At 41.9% G+C, this 17883-nt stretch overlaps 1 pseudogene; it reads left to right on the plus strand.

The window, feature by feature from the left end:
* The window catches only part of LOC113960664, a 3945-nt pseudogene extending 1490 nt beyond the window's left edge, over positions 1–2455 (plus strand).
* Positions 2456–17883: the final 15428 nt, after the last annotated feature.

A 17883-nucleotide genomic window follows, 5' to 3' on the forward strand; every position in this document is an offset into this window, starting at 1 on the left:
GGATTGCCATCCAGTGTCCATTTCTTCTGAGAGGGGCAGTCATTTTCGCAGTCTTTTTTCTTTCTTGGCAGGCCTCCTAGCATCTATGATTGGTCCAGTTGACCTCTAACCCCTAAACTATTTGTTCTAGGACCAACTAAGACACATATATCCATCATCAGTTAAAGATAACTTGAATTTCCCATTAGCTTAAACAATCTTCAATTGCATTTACTTCTTAACAGAACAATCTCTTATTGATCAAGTTTTCTGAGGCATGTAAGCTTATTTCTTGCAGGTGGGCATATGGTACACTCTCTATTAGTTCCCATGTTTCATCTACATTCTACATCCTGAAACTAATTGTAGTCCTAAAAGAAAAGACAACTACTATGCCAAGAAAGCAAATCCCTTAGTTGATTAGGATATAATTTTTATCTAAGCTAAAACTTCTGATTTGCTTAGTCATTTGGAAAGGAGACCCTCTCTCATTTCAGTCCCCCCTTTTAAATACATCATTTGCGAATTCTTTTGCAAGGTTTCATACTGTTTATATTTAAGCAGCATGGGTAAGGAGCTAAAACTCTTAATTTGTACCAAAACACAACATTAACTATGGTAAGAATTGAAATTACACATAACAAAATCAACATGGGGTGAATTAACACATTTAAAACCTGGGTTGCTGATGGGGACTTTCCTAAAAAATGCTCCACCAATAGTTCTTTCCATCTTCTTTGACTCGTTCGAAGTTTTGATGAATTTTCTCTATATCATGCTGAACCGTAATTAAAGTTTTTCGGCCATTTTCTTGAATTCATTTCAATAGTTGCTGAAAGTCTTCGTGATGTTGCAGTCTTTTAAGCAAGGTGTGGTTAATTCCAATGGGAGTAGGTTGCAAATCTTGAAACAACATATAATCAGATTGTAGCAGAGAATAAGAGCTGTATAATTGAAATCACATCCTTCAATGGTAGCAAAATTACAAACACAAATATTAGAGTGATTAGGAGTAATTACAGAATCTTTATCTATATACAAATGTGATGGTTTCAGTCTAGGCCTTCCTGGAGACCAGTTTGTAACCAGGAAGGAACTAGGAAAGTGACAAAGGAAGTATTCCATGCTATTCCTTTACATAACTTGGGGTATAAATAGGGCATAGATAAGAGAGCTCGCTCTCTTCTCTTCCGGCGAGGTTCGAGAATGGTGGGTCCCTGTCTTGGTCTGGCTTATCCGGAGCCAGAGCCGAGCCGAACCGAGCCAAGGCGAGCCCTGCCGCTGTCGGCAGGGAGGTCGGTCCCCGAAGACTCGACGCATTCACGTCAGCGCGGCGCTGGCGCCGGGCCGGCGCGGGGGGCCCAGGCTCAGGGAGGCCCTGCTGGGGGCCGCCCTGCTCGGGGGGGGTCCTGCTGGCTGCCCACACCGATCCCGACCCCCACCGGGACGGGGTCAAGCCATGCCGAGCCTGCCACGGCCTCGCCGACAGCTTCAGCAGGGGCCTGGAGCAGACAGAGCATGAGGGCTTTGGTGGGGGCAACACAGTCTGGGAGGAGGAGAAGCTGTCCAAGTACCAGCACAGTGAGACCCGTCTCCTGGAGGTGCTGGAGGGCATCTGTGCTCCCTCGGACTTCGCCTGCCACCAGCTGCTGGAGCGGAGCGAGGAGCATGTGGAGCAGTGGTGGTTCCACGAGCGGCAGCAGCACCCTGACTTCTTCCAGTGGCTGTGTGTGGACAGGCTGGTGCTCTGTTGCCCACCCGGCACCTACAGCCCGGACTGCTGGCCCTGCGCCAGCGGGCCCCGGCAGCCCTGCAGTGGCAATGGGCGATGCGATGGCGACGGCACACGCCGTGGCACCGGCCTCTGAGTCTGCAGCCCGGGCTATGGCAGCCCCTTCTGCGCTGAGTGTGGTGACGGCTACTACGAGGCCTCGCGGAACAAGAGCCACCTGATGTGTGCTGAGTGCTACCAGGCATGCGGGCGCTGCACGGGGCCCGAGGACTCCAGCTGCCTTCGCTGCAAGAGGGGTTGGGTACTGCACGAGCACCGCTGCATCGGACAGTCCCCAGTTCTCCCACAGACATCGACGAGTGTGGCACAGAGATGGCGCATTGCTGAGCCAACCAGTACTGCGTCAACACAGAGGGCTCCTACGAGTGCCGAGACTGCTCCACGACTTGCATCGACTGCATGGGTGCCGGACCGGCTAGCTGCAAGAAATGCAACAAGGGCTACTGGCAGGATGGAGCCAAGTGCCTGGATGTGGACGAGTGTGCCAGCGCTGAGGAGCCGGTGTGCACCGGAGCACAGGAGGTGTGTGAGAACACAGAGGGCAGCTACGGCTGCGTCTGCGCCCAAGGCCACGTCCGCCGGGATGGGCAGTGTGTCAAGGACAAGCCCCCTGATGCCCCAGAGAAAGACTTCTTTGACGATGTGACCAATGACGAGGTGGTGGTGCTGCAGCACAAATATTAGAGTGATTAGTAGTAATTCCAGAATCTTTATCTATATACAAAGAGGCACAGAGGGTCCATAGACAGGCACATCCTTTTCCTATATAGACAATCACAGTTTCCAGGCTTTCATATGGATGTATTTCGAAGTGATAGATGCTTTGCTCAGTGTCTAAACAAATGTCTTGTGCTCCGATAGTATAACTTTCACAGATGAATCCTTGCTACTCCTGCACAGTGCATGCTTCTACATCTATGGTTTGCCATTTATCTGCATTTCTTTGGGCCAACACTTTATGTTCTAGTGGTAGCAGTGTAGTTACGTTATGATTAGCCCCTAAAGCAATAATTGGGTAAATTTTATTGATGCCTTAAGATCCTTTTAGTTTTTTGACTTCTTTAAGTTTTATAAGTTTTATAAGTAGTTATATAGCAGAAGTAGATTTTAGAAGCAGCAGCATTTATTCCTTTACCCTTTCCCTTACCCTCAGCATAGTAACTACACACATTCCCAACCCTTTTACCCCAATTCCCCAAATCAGTACCCCTGAATTCTATTAAAATGTTTAGTCTCTTGTCAAGATAGGCCTATTCTGTTTAAAGAACACTTGTACTCTGGCCTAAACCACAGAGTACAGTCAAGAACTGGGTAACCGTGTGCCCTTTGTGCTCCGAGGAAGACCAAGTGATGAAGTAGGTGGTCTCGAAAAGACCCCAGACCCAATTCCCCAGGGGTGGGCTGGGGGTGGACCAGGGCAAAAGCCAGAGGGTGGAAAAACCTGGGATTGGACAAACAGTATTATAAATTGTAACACCTGAGGCAGAGGGACGCGCGCATTTTGTAACTTCTGTGCCTTGGAGGCACAATTAAATCCTTATCTCACCTCTAATTAAATTGCTCTGGAGTTTTTTTTCCTCAGCTCCTTTAGGCATCATTAAAAAACTTGTGCCTTTTGTATTGTTAATACAAAAGCTGTGGCTATACTCCTAACAGGATTATAGGTGAAATTAACTAGTTTCCACCATGATTGAAACTTTTTCAAATTTAGTTGCATTTTGCCAAATGACTGTCCTAATTTCTGTTGGTAGGATGCCACCTTCAGCTTCTCTAATGAATGCAGCTCAATGGTAGGGAAACATTTGTCTGTGCTGTTCCCAAAGCATTAACTATCAACAGGTGGTCTTTTTCGTGAGTTTCCTCCCAGGGGAGTAGTACATCTGACACTAATTTCTGGCTGTTTCCTGGACTTGAGAGAGAAGACTTTAAAGGGTGTTGTAGCTGGTTTAAGTTGCTTGTTACTGTTTCTAACTTATTCATTAATATTTCTGAGTCTACGCTATTTAAAATCCCCAATCCGGAGCTTAATGTTCTGATTATGTCTTTCCTGGGTCGGCCATCTGAAACAAAAGTTCGTGTACATAACCAGGCTGCCCACCCTGCATACGAAGTTTTAAGAAAGGGTGAGCAAGATGGTCGAACCTCTGAAATATCATTTTGTATTCTCAGTTCTACTTGTTTGAGGTTAAACATTACTTGTTGTTGTCCAGTGTATTTGACTACATAAGGTCCAATACTATAAATGTAAGGAATCCATCTGGTAGGCTTTTGCACTGTGGAAGGTTGTGTAGTTGGAGCACTAGTTGGAGCACTGGTTTCTGTATATATTATAAATCTTCTGGATACATTTCCCTCTTTAAACGACCAATTACACACTACAGAAACTGGTTTGTCTAGGACAAAGGGGTACCAGCATTGATCAGATTCACAAACCTGTTGGCTAAGTACATTTCCATACAACACAGGAGGGACCCATGTGTTCAGGGAGTCTCGCACGGTAATCTCAGTTTGAGGTATCCAGTTTTTTTGTGAGGGTGGATTAAACACTTTACATCCTACCCGTACTACTGTCCCAAGTGTTCCAGTTAATATACTTGCCCCCAAGTTTCAATTATGTCATCCTCTCAGAACCTTCATTTCTTCCTGTAAAACTACAGCAGCTGTATTATATTTGCAGATTTGAGTATAATCACCTATATAGTCAAGTCTAAGACCAGAAAGTCCAAAATAAGCATAAGACCATGGCCAGTTGTGCAAGTTTCGAGCTGGCTTCCTGCCAAGTCTCTGAAACTCGGCAACGGAGTCTGCTTCCCAAAGAGGGAAGAAAAAAACCCAAAAAGCTACAGCTATAGCAAAGGGAAGAGGGGAAGGGAGAAGGGAAAAAGGACAAAATAGGATGAATAGGGACAGAAACAAAACAGGTGTACAGAATCTAAAAACCTGGTAACCAGCAAAATAAAGAACTGGCAAAATCTGACCACTTCCCTTGAGAGAAGCAGGACAGCTGGATGCGGCCCAGCACTCTCCCCTCACGCGTGGCAGACAACAGCAGTCGATACAGACCTCAACTTCAGATAAGCAAGACCACGTATGGATCTACTGTTCTCGAACCTTGCCAGAAGAGAAGAGAGTGAGGTCTCTCCAGTCGGCTTTATTTATACTTCAGGTTACGTAAAGGAATAGCATGGAATACTTCCTTAGTCACTTTCTTAGTTCCTTCCTGGTTGCAAGCTGGTCTCCAGGAAGGCCTAGGGTGAAAACTATCACACCAGTCTGTAAGGAATTAGCTCGTGTGAACCTCTTGCCTTAGCTCGTGTGAACCTCTGAGACGCAGGGCCATGGGAAAGCAACAGTGTCTTTGATGTGCTAAAGCTGGGTGATAAACAGGAGGCTGGCATTAACAAAACAAAGGCAACTGATAAGCCACCTGTGTAAACAAAGCAAGGGAGTTAAGATGATATCACCACTCGACTAAGTGCCAATAATGAGCTTAATCCCTGTAATATTTATGAACCTATTATAGAGTGTATATTAAGCTGCTGTCAATCTGCAATAAACCAAGTTCCTGGATCCTTACATTAAGTGTCTAGAGCTTTCCTTGTCGCGACACCAGTCTAAAGCAAAAACTTGGTCTAAAGTCATTATATTCATCAATGTCCCAAGGATCAGCATCGGGAAAACTTGAGGATGATTGGTCCTATGAGTTCTGACATCCATGTTTCCTAGGGTGCTTTCTTGACTTGCGAATAGTGAATCCAGGCGGGCTGCTCTTTAATCTTGATTGCAGTGAAAGTCGTCAGCAGCACCTGGTAAGTTTCCTTTCCCAATTGCCCCCATTTGTACTCTGTTTATGGTATTTGGATTGTTTTTCTGGTAGATTTCATATTATTTTGTAACTTGAGCAATGGTGGTGCGCAAATTACATCCTATAATCTTTTTAGCTAGCTCTGTTTTTAAGGCTTCTACTCCCCAGTGTATTTTATTGTGCTCTTCTGAAACTACTTTCCACATTATGTTTGAGGGAATGAGAATGAGATTGTCGGGTGTGACAAAAGCTGTCCCTTGCTTGCTTGCATTTAAATCTTTTGCTAATTTTAAATATGCACTAGAGTAGTTATACTCTATATCAGTATCAATGGGGTTCCCCTCTGGTATCAAAGCTAATGCCTCTACCTGAGCCCCTTCTGCGGCTCGTTTGGCCTCTTGATCTGCCAATCGATTTCCCAGTTCCTGTTCAGTGTTTCCTTTTTGATGTCCTTTGCAATGCATAATTGCTACTTGCTCTGGCAGATTCACGACTTCCAATAGTCATAGGAGTTCTTTAGCATGTTTGATTTGTTTACCTTGGGCAGTCAGCAGTCCTCTTTCTTTCCAGACTGCTCCATGTGCGTGTACCACCCCAAATGCATACCTAGAATCTGTCCATATGTTTATCTTCTTTCCTTTGGCTAGTTCCAGGGCTCGTGCTAAAGCAATTATTTCTGCTTTCTGGGCAGACGTTCCTGCAGGTAATGGCTTTGCCTCAATTGCCTTGTATACAGTGGTCACTGCATATCCTGTTTTACGAGTCCCTGCTCTCACAAAGCTGCTTCCATCTGTGAACCAGGAATCCTCTGCATCCTCCAGCGGTTCTTCTTTCAAGTCCAGTCGACTAGAGTATACCACTTTGATGGTTTCCAGGCAGTCATGTGTCACTGGTTCTAGTGTGGTTGCAGCTTCGCTAAGGAAAGATGCTGGGTTGACAATGTTAGTTGTCACAATATTAACATCATCTTGTTCTACCAGTATAGCTTGGTATTTCAGGAACCTGGATGGGGAGAGCCAATGACTCCCCTTCTGTTCTAACACAGCAGAAACTGTATGGAATACTAACACAGTCATTGTCTGGCCCATAGTGAATTTGTGGGCTTCTTGGATGTTGAGAACAACTTCTGCAACAGCTTGCAAGCATCCAGGCCAGCCTTTGCTCACTTCATCTAGTTGCTTAGAGAAGTAAGCGACTGTTCTTCAATATGGTCCCAATTGCTGCGCTAGTGCTCCCAATGCAATGCCTTGTCTCTCGTGGGAGAACAGCCAGAATGGTTTGGACACATTGGGGACACCAAGGGCCAGGGCTCTCATGAGCTCTTTTTTGAGCTGCTCAAATGCCCTCTTCGACTCCCCAGTCCAAGTCAGCTGTTTTGTACTTTATCAGTTCATACAGTGGCTTGACCAATAAACCATAATTGTAAATCCACAGTCTACACCATCCTGTCATACCTAGAAAGGTTCAGAGTTCTTTTACCGTTTTGGGCCTTGGGATTCTGCAGATGACTTCTTTCTGTTCTCTTCCCAGTTCTCGTTGTCCTCCTGAGATCTCGTATCTGAGGTAGGTCACTCGAGGTTGCATCACTTGAGCTTTCTGTTGAGAGACTCAATATCTGTTAAGGACCAAAAAATTAAGGACACACATTGCAGGCAATCTTCTTCTGTTTCAGTGGCTATGAGGAGGTCATCCGCATACTGCAGTAGAACTCTGTTTGGCATTGGAGGGCTCCATCCCTTGAGGTCTCGAGCCAGCTGATTTCCAAAAATTGTAGGGCTATTCTTAAAACCCTGTGGGAGAACTGTCCAGGAGAGCTGGGTTCTTCATCCTATATCAGGATTTTCCCACTTGAAAGCAAAAAGCTTCTGACTATTTTTGGCTAGGGCTAAGCAGAAAAAGGCATCCTTTAAATCCAGAATGGTAAACCACACTTGATTATCTTTTAATTTGGTTAGCAATGTGTAAGGGTTTGCCACAACTGGATATAAGTCTTTGACAATTTTGTTGATGACTTTTAAATCTTGCACTAATCTGTAACTCTTACCATCTGGTTTCTTCATAGGCAGGATTGGAGTATTATACTCTGAGTTACATTCTACTAACAGTCCGAATTTTAAAAAATGATCAATTATTCCTTTTATTCTTATTCGATCTTCTAATTTCAAAGGATATTGTTTGATCCTAACCGGTTTAGCTCCTGGTTTCAATTTTATTTCTACTGGTTCTGCATTCTTGGCCTTACCGGGAATTTCAGTGACCCACACTCCTGGGTACACTTGATCTAAAACCTTTTGTGGTATTTTACCTTGCACTTCAGGTTGAGACAATGATAGACTTGATATTTCAATCATCTGATTTTCTTTTACTCTAAATTTAATATCTCCTTGTTTAAAAATTATTTTTGCTCCCAATTGTTCTAATAAATCTCATCCCAGCAGTGACTTTGGAGATTCTGGCATGTATAGGAATTTGTGTATTCCCACTTGTTTTCCTAATTGATATCGTAATGGTGTCAAGAAATGTGCTTTCTCTAGCTGACCAGTTGCTCCAACTACATGTACAAAATCTTTATCTACTGGCATCGACTTTTGATTCAATATTGCGTATGCATCTTGATTTAGCACTGAGAACGTGGCCCCTGTATCTATCAAGAAATCAACTTTTTGTTTCTCTTTCCCCTGCTTCATTATAACCAGTGGATCTGCCGGGGTATGATCCTCTGGTCTCTGTCACTCATTTGCAAGCTCTGCCTGTGTGTAGGGTGGTTGTTGAAACCCCTCTCCTTGCCTTAGGACAGTCGCTTTTCCAGTGCCCCATTTCTTTGCAATAAGCACATTGATTTGCTTATCCCCCCCTCCTCCTAGGAGCTCCCCTGGAGCCTTGCCCAAGGGCTGCTACAATAGCCGTGGCTATTGCTTTACTTAGCTTCTTTCTCTCTGACACATCCCTATTTTGGTAAACTCTCCAAGCTTCCTCTATTAGCTTTTCCAATTCTCTCTGATCTTTCATCTTTTGTAGTTTCTTCCTAATATCATCTGAGGCTTGTCCTATAAACAAAGACACTAACTGCTGCTTGCAAGAAACCTGAACCAGGCTTTTCAAAACACAGACAATCATACCACACAGAGCCTCACTTCTCTGGGGTGAGTTCAAGGGAAAAAAAAGAAGGAAAAATTAACACAGACAGTACAAACAGTCTTTTGCTTTGCCCAATCTCACACACACACACACACAGAGCAGGAAAACTGGTACCAGTTTTAAAACAGCAATATATCCAAAAGAGGATCACAATACATATAACTGCAAGCCCAAAGCTGTCAGGGTTGACAACAAGTCTGTCGAAAGGAAAACAGAGCTAAGCGAGTCATTGTGAGTCTGTAAATGCTGAGTCATGGAGAGTTTGCTACGGGGCAGCCAATCCTAAGGTATGTTTATAAAAGAACACCAATTATAAGGCAACATGTATGTTACACCAAGGAGTATAAATGTCAGAGTTCTGTTGCAATAAACATCCTGTCCTGTTCTATCCCTCTCCTATCTTGTTGCTTGGAACTAGATTGTCTGTGTATTTCTTTTTATTGACCGCCGCAACAACGACACAAAGCCCAGCCCATAAGCAGACAAAAACATCAATCCAGAATCAGAAGACCACATTACAAACAAAATACAATCTTAGTTACCAAATACAAATACCAGATGCGTGTCTAACCAAAAGATCACACTATGAACCAAATACAACCTTGATTACCAGATGTGTGTCTGAAGACGCTAGCAGTCTGACACATGCTATCTTGCGTTCTTCATGAGTAACGGCTTATAGATAGCAACCCTATGACTGGTCCCTTAACCAAAACTAAAACCTGAAAGAGATGTCCTTACCTGGCTGGGAGCTGATCTGTTTCTGTGAGGATCCAGTTGATCGAGGGCAGCTTCACTGGAAAAAAATCTCTGAGGGCGCCCTCTGAAGCGTCCCTCTTCCAAAAGGGTCTCCACAGCCAAACAGAGAGGTCCTGCCAATGGCTCCTCACACGGGGCACCAATTTAAACAAAAGAATTTAACCCAACGACCAGAAATCATTGAATTGGACATCTCTTTAATATGCCAGCTGGGGATTCATGGGGGTACTCTGCCATGCATGAATCAAAGAATCAGCACAAATTTCGGAATATAAATACAGTGATACCTGAAAGACCCCCCCTTCACACCCAACTCCTGATTATGTCATGATTTTGGGGTCAAATATCATCTTGGAGTTCATTCGTGGAGCAGGATTGCCATCCAGTGTCCATTTCTTCTGAGAGGGGCAGTCATTTTCACAGTCTTTTTTCTTTCTTGGCAGGCCTCCTAGCATCTATGATTGGTCCAGTTGACCTCTAACCCCTAAACTATTTGTTCTAGGACCAACTAAGACACATATATCCATCATCAGTTAAAGATAAATTGAATTTCCCATTAGCTTAAACAATCTTCAATTGCATTTACTTCTTAACAGAACAATCTCTTATTGATCAAGTTTTCTGAGGCATGTAAGCTAATTTCTTGCAGGTGGGCATATGGTACACTCTCTATTAGTTCCCATGTTTCATCTACATTCTACATCCTGAAACTAATTGTAGTCCTAAAAGAAAAGACAACTACTATGCCAAGAAAGCAAATCCCTTAGTTGATTAGGATATAATTTTTATCTAAGCTAAAACTTCTGACTTCCTAAGTCATTTGGAAAGGAGACCCTCTCTCATTTCAGAAGGCTCTGCAGAGAGATCTGAACAGGCTGGATCAATGGGCCAAGGACAATTGTATGAGGTTCAACAAGGCCAAGTGCTTGGTCTTGCACTTGGGTCACAACAACCCCATGCAACCCTACAGGCTTGGGGCAGAGTGGCTGGAAAGCTGCTTGGTGGAAAAGGCCCTGGGGGTGCTGGTTGACAGTTGCCTGAACATGAGCCAGCAGTGTGCCCAGGTGGCCAAGAAGGTCAATGGCATCCTGGCTTGTATCAGAAATAGTGTGGCCAGCAGGACTAGGGATTCAGGGAATAGTGTTACACTCCAGATTTTAAGCCATAAGCTGCCCAGAGTGGTTACATTTTATTTAAGACTTTTTAAAAGCCTTTTGGTTCGTTATAACCTCAAATTAGTGTTCGGAGAACACTCTTCTCTAAGAGAAATTCTGTTAATTTAGTAAGAAAAATAAGATATTTTGGCAAAAGGTTTTGCAGGAGTAAAATACAACCAAGAAGAAATATTTCACTAAAACATTCAGCACAAAAACCCATTCTACAGAAAACACTCACTTCAAACAATCAATATACTAGCTTTAGTAAAACACAATTCATTGGTTTAAAGTTACCCACAAGAGAAGGAAAAGAGTAAAAGAAGAAAACAGATTAAAAGGGTAAAGAAAGAGAGAAGGAGAGAAGGAGAGACAGGAAAGGAAAAATGGTTACCGATAAGATCTGATGGTTCACATGGTTCAAGTTGCAGGAGAGAAGAGAGAGCGAGCTCACATGGAGTCTCGTGTATTTATACAGTTCAGTTTTCCCTCCCAGGCAGGATATCTGGTCAGTGCCTTCCAGGTCAGAGTGAGGTGTGCTGTAGCCAGTCACAGGCTCCAGGGGCATGGTGTGGGCCAGCTACCAGGCAGGTCTGCCTTGACTGACAGCCCAGTTACATGGCCTTCAACTCTGCCATGTGCTTTGCCTGGGCTTAGCCATGTTTGCCACAGGCCTTCTGGCTCTTCCATGTGCTCTCATGGACCCAGTCCTGTTGGCTGCAGGCTATATGTTCTCAGCAGGCCTTATGGGATAAGGCAGGCCTTACCATGTATCTGCAGGTCTAGGCCCAGTCCTTACACACACACTCACAGTGACTTGATTCCGATCCACATCAATAATTCAGTGAGATTCGGATCCAGTATCTCACAAATAGCAACTGCATTTTACCCTATAATTTCTGTACTGTTATAACTTCTGTTCGAATGTGAATATAACTTCCCAGTTTTCTCTAATTTTATCCCCAGTCATCTTCCCACGTGTATTAGAATGCTCACACTATGTTCTCATAAGGAGAACATCTCATTATTGCCATTTTTCTTGTGACATCTTCTTGCAGAGGAACGCTATTTCAGTCACGCTGGTGTTCTGCACAATAATGCCTCTCAATCAGAAAGTTAAAGAGAAATAAATGGAGAAACTTAGTCTTTTAAAAGATTTTTGTGATTGTTAGTTTCTTTTTGGGTCACTTCATTCTGATTCTGCAAGCAGGTTATACACAACTTAGAAGTATAAAACAATTTGTCATTGGCCAACTCACATGCAAAGTAGTCTGGTAGTTTGCTAAATCCTAGTTGAGCATTAGTAGATTCACCACGTCAGTAAGAGACCTCATTCTTTTCTAGGCAGGTAGGCATCAATGAGCAGAGGAAAGGTTGGCTTCCTCAGTTTCCTGGAAGAGATCCTTGATGTTACAGACTGATTGCAGTACTCCACTGACTGTGGATTTTTATTTTTTATTTCCTTGTCAGTTTTTATATATTTCCACATTGCTGTCTTTTCCCTTGAATCCTTGAGCTACAAGTAATCACTGTCTTGACAGTCCTTCCACTGTCTCTTATTTCATCTTTATTATCTTGCATGTCTCTACTTTTCAGATATCCTCAGATCTTTCTGACAGTTTACCAGTTTCCTCAGATGTCTGAACAAAGTTTTGGAAGCTTTACCATGTCATAATTTGGTCTTGGATCCTTGGAATGAAGACATTTGAATTCCTAGAGAAGAAAGGTGAGGAAGGTTACAGAGACAGAGGGTTACAACATATACATGACCTTATTCTATTTTGCACGCACGTATTTAGAATTTTGGATTCCTGGATCCATTTGTAAAAGCCAGTAGGCAAATCTCCAGCTTAGTGTAGGTCTCTGGTGAGTGACTTAAGCTGAAGAGGAGATGTCCTATTTACAACATTGAGAGCTGGAGAAAGGGAAGGAAGTTTGTCCTTACCTATTCTTCAATTTCCTTTTCATCCCCTCTTTCCAAATTCTCTTATCTCTTCCTAAAGTCATGAAGGAACCACAGCTTTGAAGATTAAATTAACTTATGAAGAACCTGTTTTCTTCTCTCCAATCTTTTGAAAAGTATGCACGATGTCGTTTATCTCTTTGAAACAACACGACACAGGGAATATGTCCATACAAACCATCTCTTCCCCAAGTCCAGTTTTCTCAAGGTTTAAGTGCAAAGAGTACAATCAGAGCTCCCAAGAAGAAAGAGAAATGGAATAAAAGCAACAACTTCTATGACTTCCATTCTTTCTCAGAGTAATGAGATCATGGGAAAATAGTGTGACATGTGACAGAAGTTTTTACAAGCATGGGCTGGTTACCTTATATTGACGTTTCCTATGTCCTAGTGTTATCAGAAGAGCTGAGACCCTATACATACTCTTCTACTATTGTTATGCTGACAGAAAAGAATGGAGGTGTCTGTTCACCTCATCTGCCCTGGACTGTATAAAGACAGCATTTTGCTGATTACTCCAGAAGAGGCTAGTGTAGCAGGAAGAATCTAGGAATTTATTAAGTGAAGTAAATTTTGTGAATGAGATTTGAAAACCTTGTTAGATCTGCTGCCTGCAGATTCTACCTTATCATAAGAGGTTTTGCTCTAAATTTTCCAAGGCAGAGAGAAATTTTTTGCAGCATGACATTGTCTTACCTCACTCTGCACTGATGTAGGAATCTTCCTAAGCAGAATCATAGAATCATAGAATGGTTTTGGTCTGAAGGGACCTTAAAGATCAGGGTCCCATCCAACCTGGCCTTGAACACTTCCAGGGATGGGGCACCCACAGCTTCTCTGGGCAACCTGTGCCAGTGCCTCACCACCCTCACAGTAAAGAATTTCTTCCTAATATCTAATCTAAACCCACTCTCAGTTTAAAACTATTACCCCTTGTTCTATTACTACATACCCTTGTAAAACGTCCCTCTCCATCTTTCTTGTAGGCCTCCTTCAGGTACTGGAAGGCCACAATAAGGTCACCCCTGAGCCTTCTCTTCTCCAGGCTGAACAACCCCAACTCTCTCAGCCTTTCCTCAGAACTACCAGCAAAGAGGAATAAATTAAGAGGATCAATTGGGTAGCAGTCAGTATTTGCTTTGGGTGCAAGTGTGTATTCAGGTGTAGAGGCTTGCACAAAAACATCTGATTAAAATTATGTAGTAGAATATGTTATGGAATATATTACAAGCTAATGTTAGAGATGCAGGGCTGCCTTCACATCACTGTCACTTGCATTTTCACTTATTTCTTGCTGTTCCCTCGTGCAGATGTCAGTAGATCACTTACTTGTTTACAGATGTTGGATATTAAGACAAGCAATCTAGCACTCTACTCCATTACTCTAAAGTAGTCAGTTGGCCCTATTCCAGAAAACAAATATATCTAGATAGATAACTGACCTGGGAAAAGCAAGTCTGGGCATGAACAACTGCTCTAATTTCTTCTATCTCCCTGGCATTTTTTCTCATAAAGGCAGGATGCCATCTTTTCCTTTCTTAACCAAGACTGTATGAGCAAAGCCTCTCCCTGAAGTCCAACTGAGGTCAACTGACCATACTTATCCATTCCATCTTTTGCAGGAACTTAGTGTGCTGCTCTTCCTTTTCCATTTTTTTAATCATGTGTGGAGATCTTTTGAATATAAGACAAAAATAGTTAACTGGTTTGAGATGGATGCATTCTGGGTCAAGCAGCTCTAGGAGCAAAACAAGAGTCTAATATAAATAGCAAGAAGAATATTCCCCAGTCTCTTATTAAAATAATAATTTAGAAAAAGTTTTTCAAATTAAGACTTTAAAGACTGCCATTGTGTAATCTGTGAAGTGCTCATTTACAGGTGCTAATATTATTTGTATTAGTTTTAAAGAAGATATTGCAATTACTGTCCTCAAGTCTTTTGTTATGGCAGAGAACTTCTTTCCCAGGAACCCTTTGGAGCCAATCCTTTAAAAAATAAAATTGAGAGAATGAGGAAAATGGACACTGGTTTCAAATTACAGGTTCTGGCTACTCCCACTGCACCCATCTGAAGGAGAGATAAAGCTATGCATCTTGTAAAGGAATGAAGATTAGTCTTACAGTGTCATTTATCACAGAGATGGTAAGTCTCCCTGTGTTCCTGCGGGAGCATCATCTCTCATTCTTTCATCTTAATTGGGAATATCATAAAATAAATTCATGTTATCCTTGGATTTACATAATGAAAAGTCTTAAAAATACAATATGTGCAGTTTACAGTTATTAAGGCAAAAGTAAGAGTAATGATGTCTAACATTTTTTGCCCCTAACTTAACAATTCAATACAGACAAGATTTTGTGAACTAGTGGTGAGATACTGTTCTCAGATATCCCTATTTGATTCTTTTAGAGTTTCCTTCTGCAGACTTCTCATTAACCATGCATGTTCCACTTATCAATTTTACTCACTAAGACCATAAAATGGAATCTTTAACTTTTGAAATCTAAAACCACTTATGTTTTGCTGGCTTGGTAAACTTTTTTTTCTGATAAGCTTCTTCAGCTTGATCTTCCAGGAAAGTTAGAGCAAAACCACCTGAGAGATGTTTCAGTGCAGCTTGAATCTGCGAGATTCTTAAACATTAATGTTCAAGCTTCAAACCATTTCTGCAGGTTTTTATTTAAACATTATTTATAGCAATTATAGTTTTCAAAATATAAATAAATAAGTTAAATGTGCTGGAATTTAGTTTACTAGGTATTTGGGGAAATTATGCAGTGTTGTATTGCATCGATCAATCTTATTGTTAAACATATCCATTAGATATGTGATGAAATTTCCATCTTTGGAGATACTCAGAGCTCAAATGGACAAGACTCTAAGCAATGTGAACTAAGGTGGTCCTGCATTGAGCAGGAGGTAGGACTGAGTGATTTTGAGAGGTCCCTTTCAACCTGAATTGTTCTATGATTCTATGGAACTATGAAATTACTTTTGTTAAACTAGATATTACTGGATTTATAATATAAAGATCCAATAAGAGACATGCAGATCAATAAAACAAAACTGTATATTTAGTCTGTAAAGTGTGTGATAAGGAGAATGATAAAAGGGAGGATGATTTTCTCTGGCTGAAAAACAAATTTACTGAAGTATGCTGAAATTAAAACAATGCAAAGTAAACCAGATGCTGCCTAAAGTAAAATCAAGAACTAAGTCCAATCAGAAATTCTACCTGCAGACTATGAAGAATTCATGGTTTGTCAAAGAATTTCTATTAGCTTTTTAATGACTAGGGGAAAGGGCAGTGGGATGCTTGTTAACAGCAGAAGTGGTGAGTGGTTCCCTTGAGCAGTTACAACCATTTAAATCCCAAGCTGCGCTCATACCTTTATTCCTTCTTATTGTGAAAAGATTGTTATTATAGTATTTCAAAGCAATCTAACCACTGAAGTTGTAAGTCAAGTTTATGTACAAATGGCATGTCCAGTCAATGTAGGACATGAATCATTGTAGACAAAATTGTTTCTCCGTTGTATGATGAATGATGTAATGCACATCTTGCTTAAATATGAAAGATAACATTGGTATAACAATCAGTAAAATAATACCAATGAAGATGGTATTAAAGGTTTTAGTCGTATAGTCCAAGCAGTACATATAAACAACAAAAAGTTATGGGACAGTTGATTAAAGAGCTGTCCTTCAGCTCTTAAGCTGACGGAGTTCTTAATCAGTTTTCAAAAGAAAAGGTAAAGAAAAAATAGTACTTTCTTATTTTATAGTGCACTTGATCCTGCCAGCCAGTGAACCAATCCCTGCTATTTTAGTATGTTAATAACTTGAGAGATGGATGGCATTTTAGTAGTATAGTGAAAAAATGTGAGAAATTGTTAGCTAATCACATTTTTTAAAGTAGCACTTCAGAAATTATTTTTTTTTGTAAAGGGAATGCTAGCCAGGTTTCACGTGACTGTTTCACTGTATGTTTACTAAATAATTTTCAACGAAGGTAGCATTCCTGTTGAATTTTATCTGAAAAGTCCATACTTGAGATTGCATCCATAAAATTAATTAATTATAACACATCAGAAGTTAGAAAAGTAAGAATGCATTAGATCCTAGGTGTTTGCTTGTGAAATTAGGTAACTATGGTAAGTATTAAAATTTTAAGTAATAGGATGTCCTTGTTAAAGCAGCCAAGACCAGTTCATCACTGTGTGGGTGTAACCCAAACTGTGTATTCTATACCCTCTGTGTCATTTTCCGGGCACTGTTAACAATAGACCATTTGCAGCAGCTGCCCAGAGCACACCTGACCCCTCAGGCTATAAGCTGGGTGTTAAGAAGCCTGTGAGATAGGAGGATGTTCCTGTCCTCACACCAATGACTCAGATGTGATAACTCTCCTCCAGGGAGTCATTAGCACCTCCATGCCCAGCCTGAGGGGTCATGTCTGCTAATGGGCCATCAAGGATTCCAAAAATATCTAAATCACCCATTGTGGAACTCCCCATCCTGGGGGAGGTACTGGGCATTCCCACTCGAACCTGAGTGTATATAATCTTGGGACTTCTGGGCCCACTCATCGGATCCAGAGGAGGACCAGAACCTCGACCAGACTGCGACCACCACTATTGACCAGACTGCGACCACCACTATTGAACAGACTGCGACCACCACTATTGACCAGACTGCGATCACCACCCTCGACCAGACTGCGACCAGCACTCTCACCAACAGGTTTTCCCTCTCCTTTTACTTTGGACTCAGGGGGACCACGTGGGGCTCAGCACGGGGGCCAACTAACACCATTCTGTTTGTGCCCCAGGATGCTGGGTTATACATCTGGGTTTTGTGGGTTAAAACCAATTGTTTGTCCGTATAATTGTATTTATTGTATTATTTTTATTAAATTGTAACTCTGACTTATAATCTCTTTGGAGTTGGGTTCATTTCTCCTGCTGGTTTACCTTTAAACCAGCAGATTTTTTGGCACCCAATGTGGGGCAGAGAGAGAAGTCAGAATTACAATTTCATTTTGAGCGTTTGTGTATTTGGATACAGAAACTCCCTGATCACCATGTTGCTTGATGTATTCACGTGGATGTTGTATCTGAGCCTGTTCATATTTCCGCATATGGGGAACTATTTGCCTATTTTGATGCTCTCTTTGAGACAAGGGAGAGGGATCAAAATTGCTTTATTAATATGTTGCCTAAAAGACCAAGGAGAAAAAAAGACTCCAGGCCAAATTAGGTAGGAGACAAAAAAGCAGAAGCTTTAATAAGC

The sequence above is a fragment of the Neopelma chrysocephalum genome, unplaced genomic scaffold, assembly GCF_003984885.1.
Source record: "Neopelma chrysocephalum unplaced genomic scaffold, ASM398488v2 Primary Assembly neopelma1_96833, whole genome shotgun sequence".
Lineage (NCBI taxonomy): Eukaryota > Metazoa > Chordata > Aves > Passeriformes > Pipridae > Neopelma > Neopelma chrysocephalum.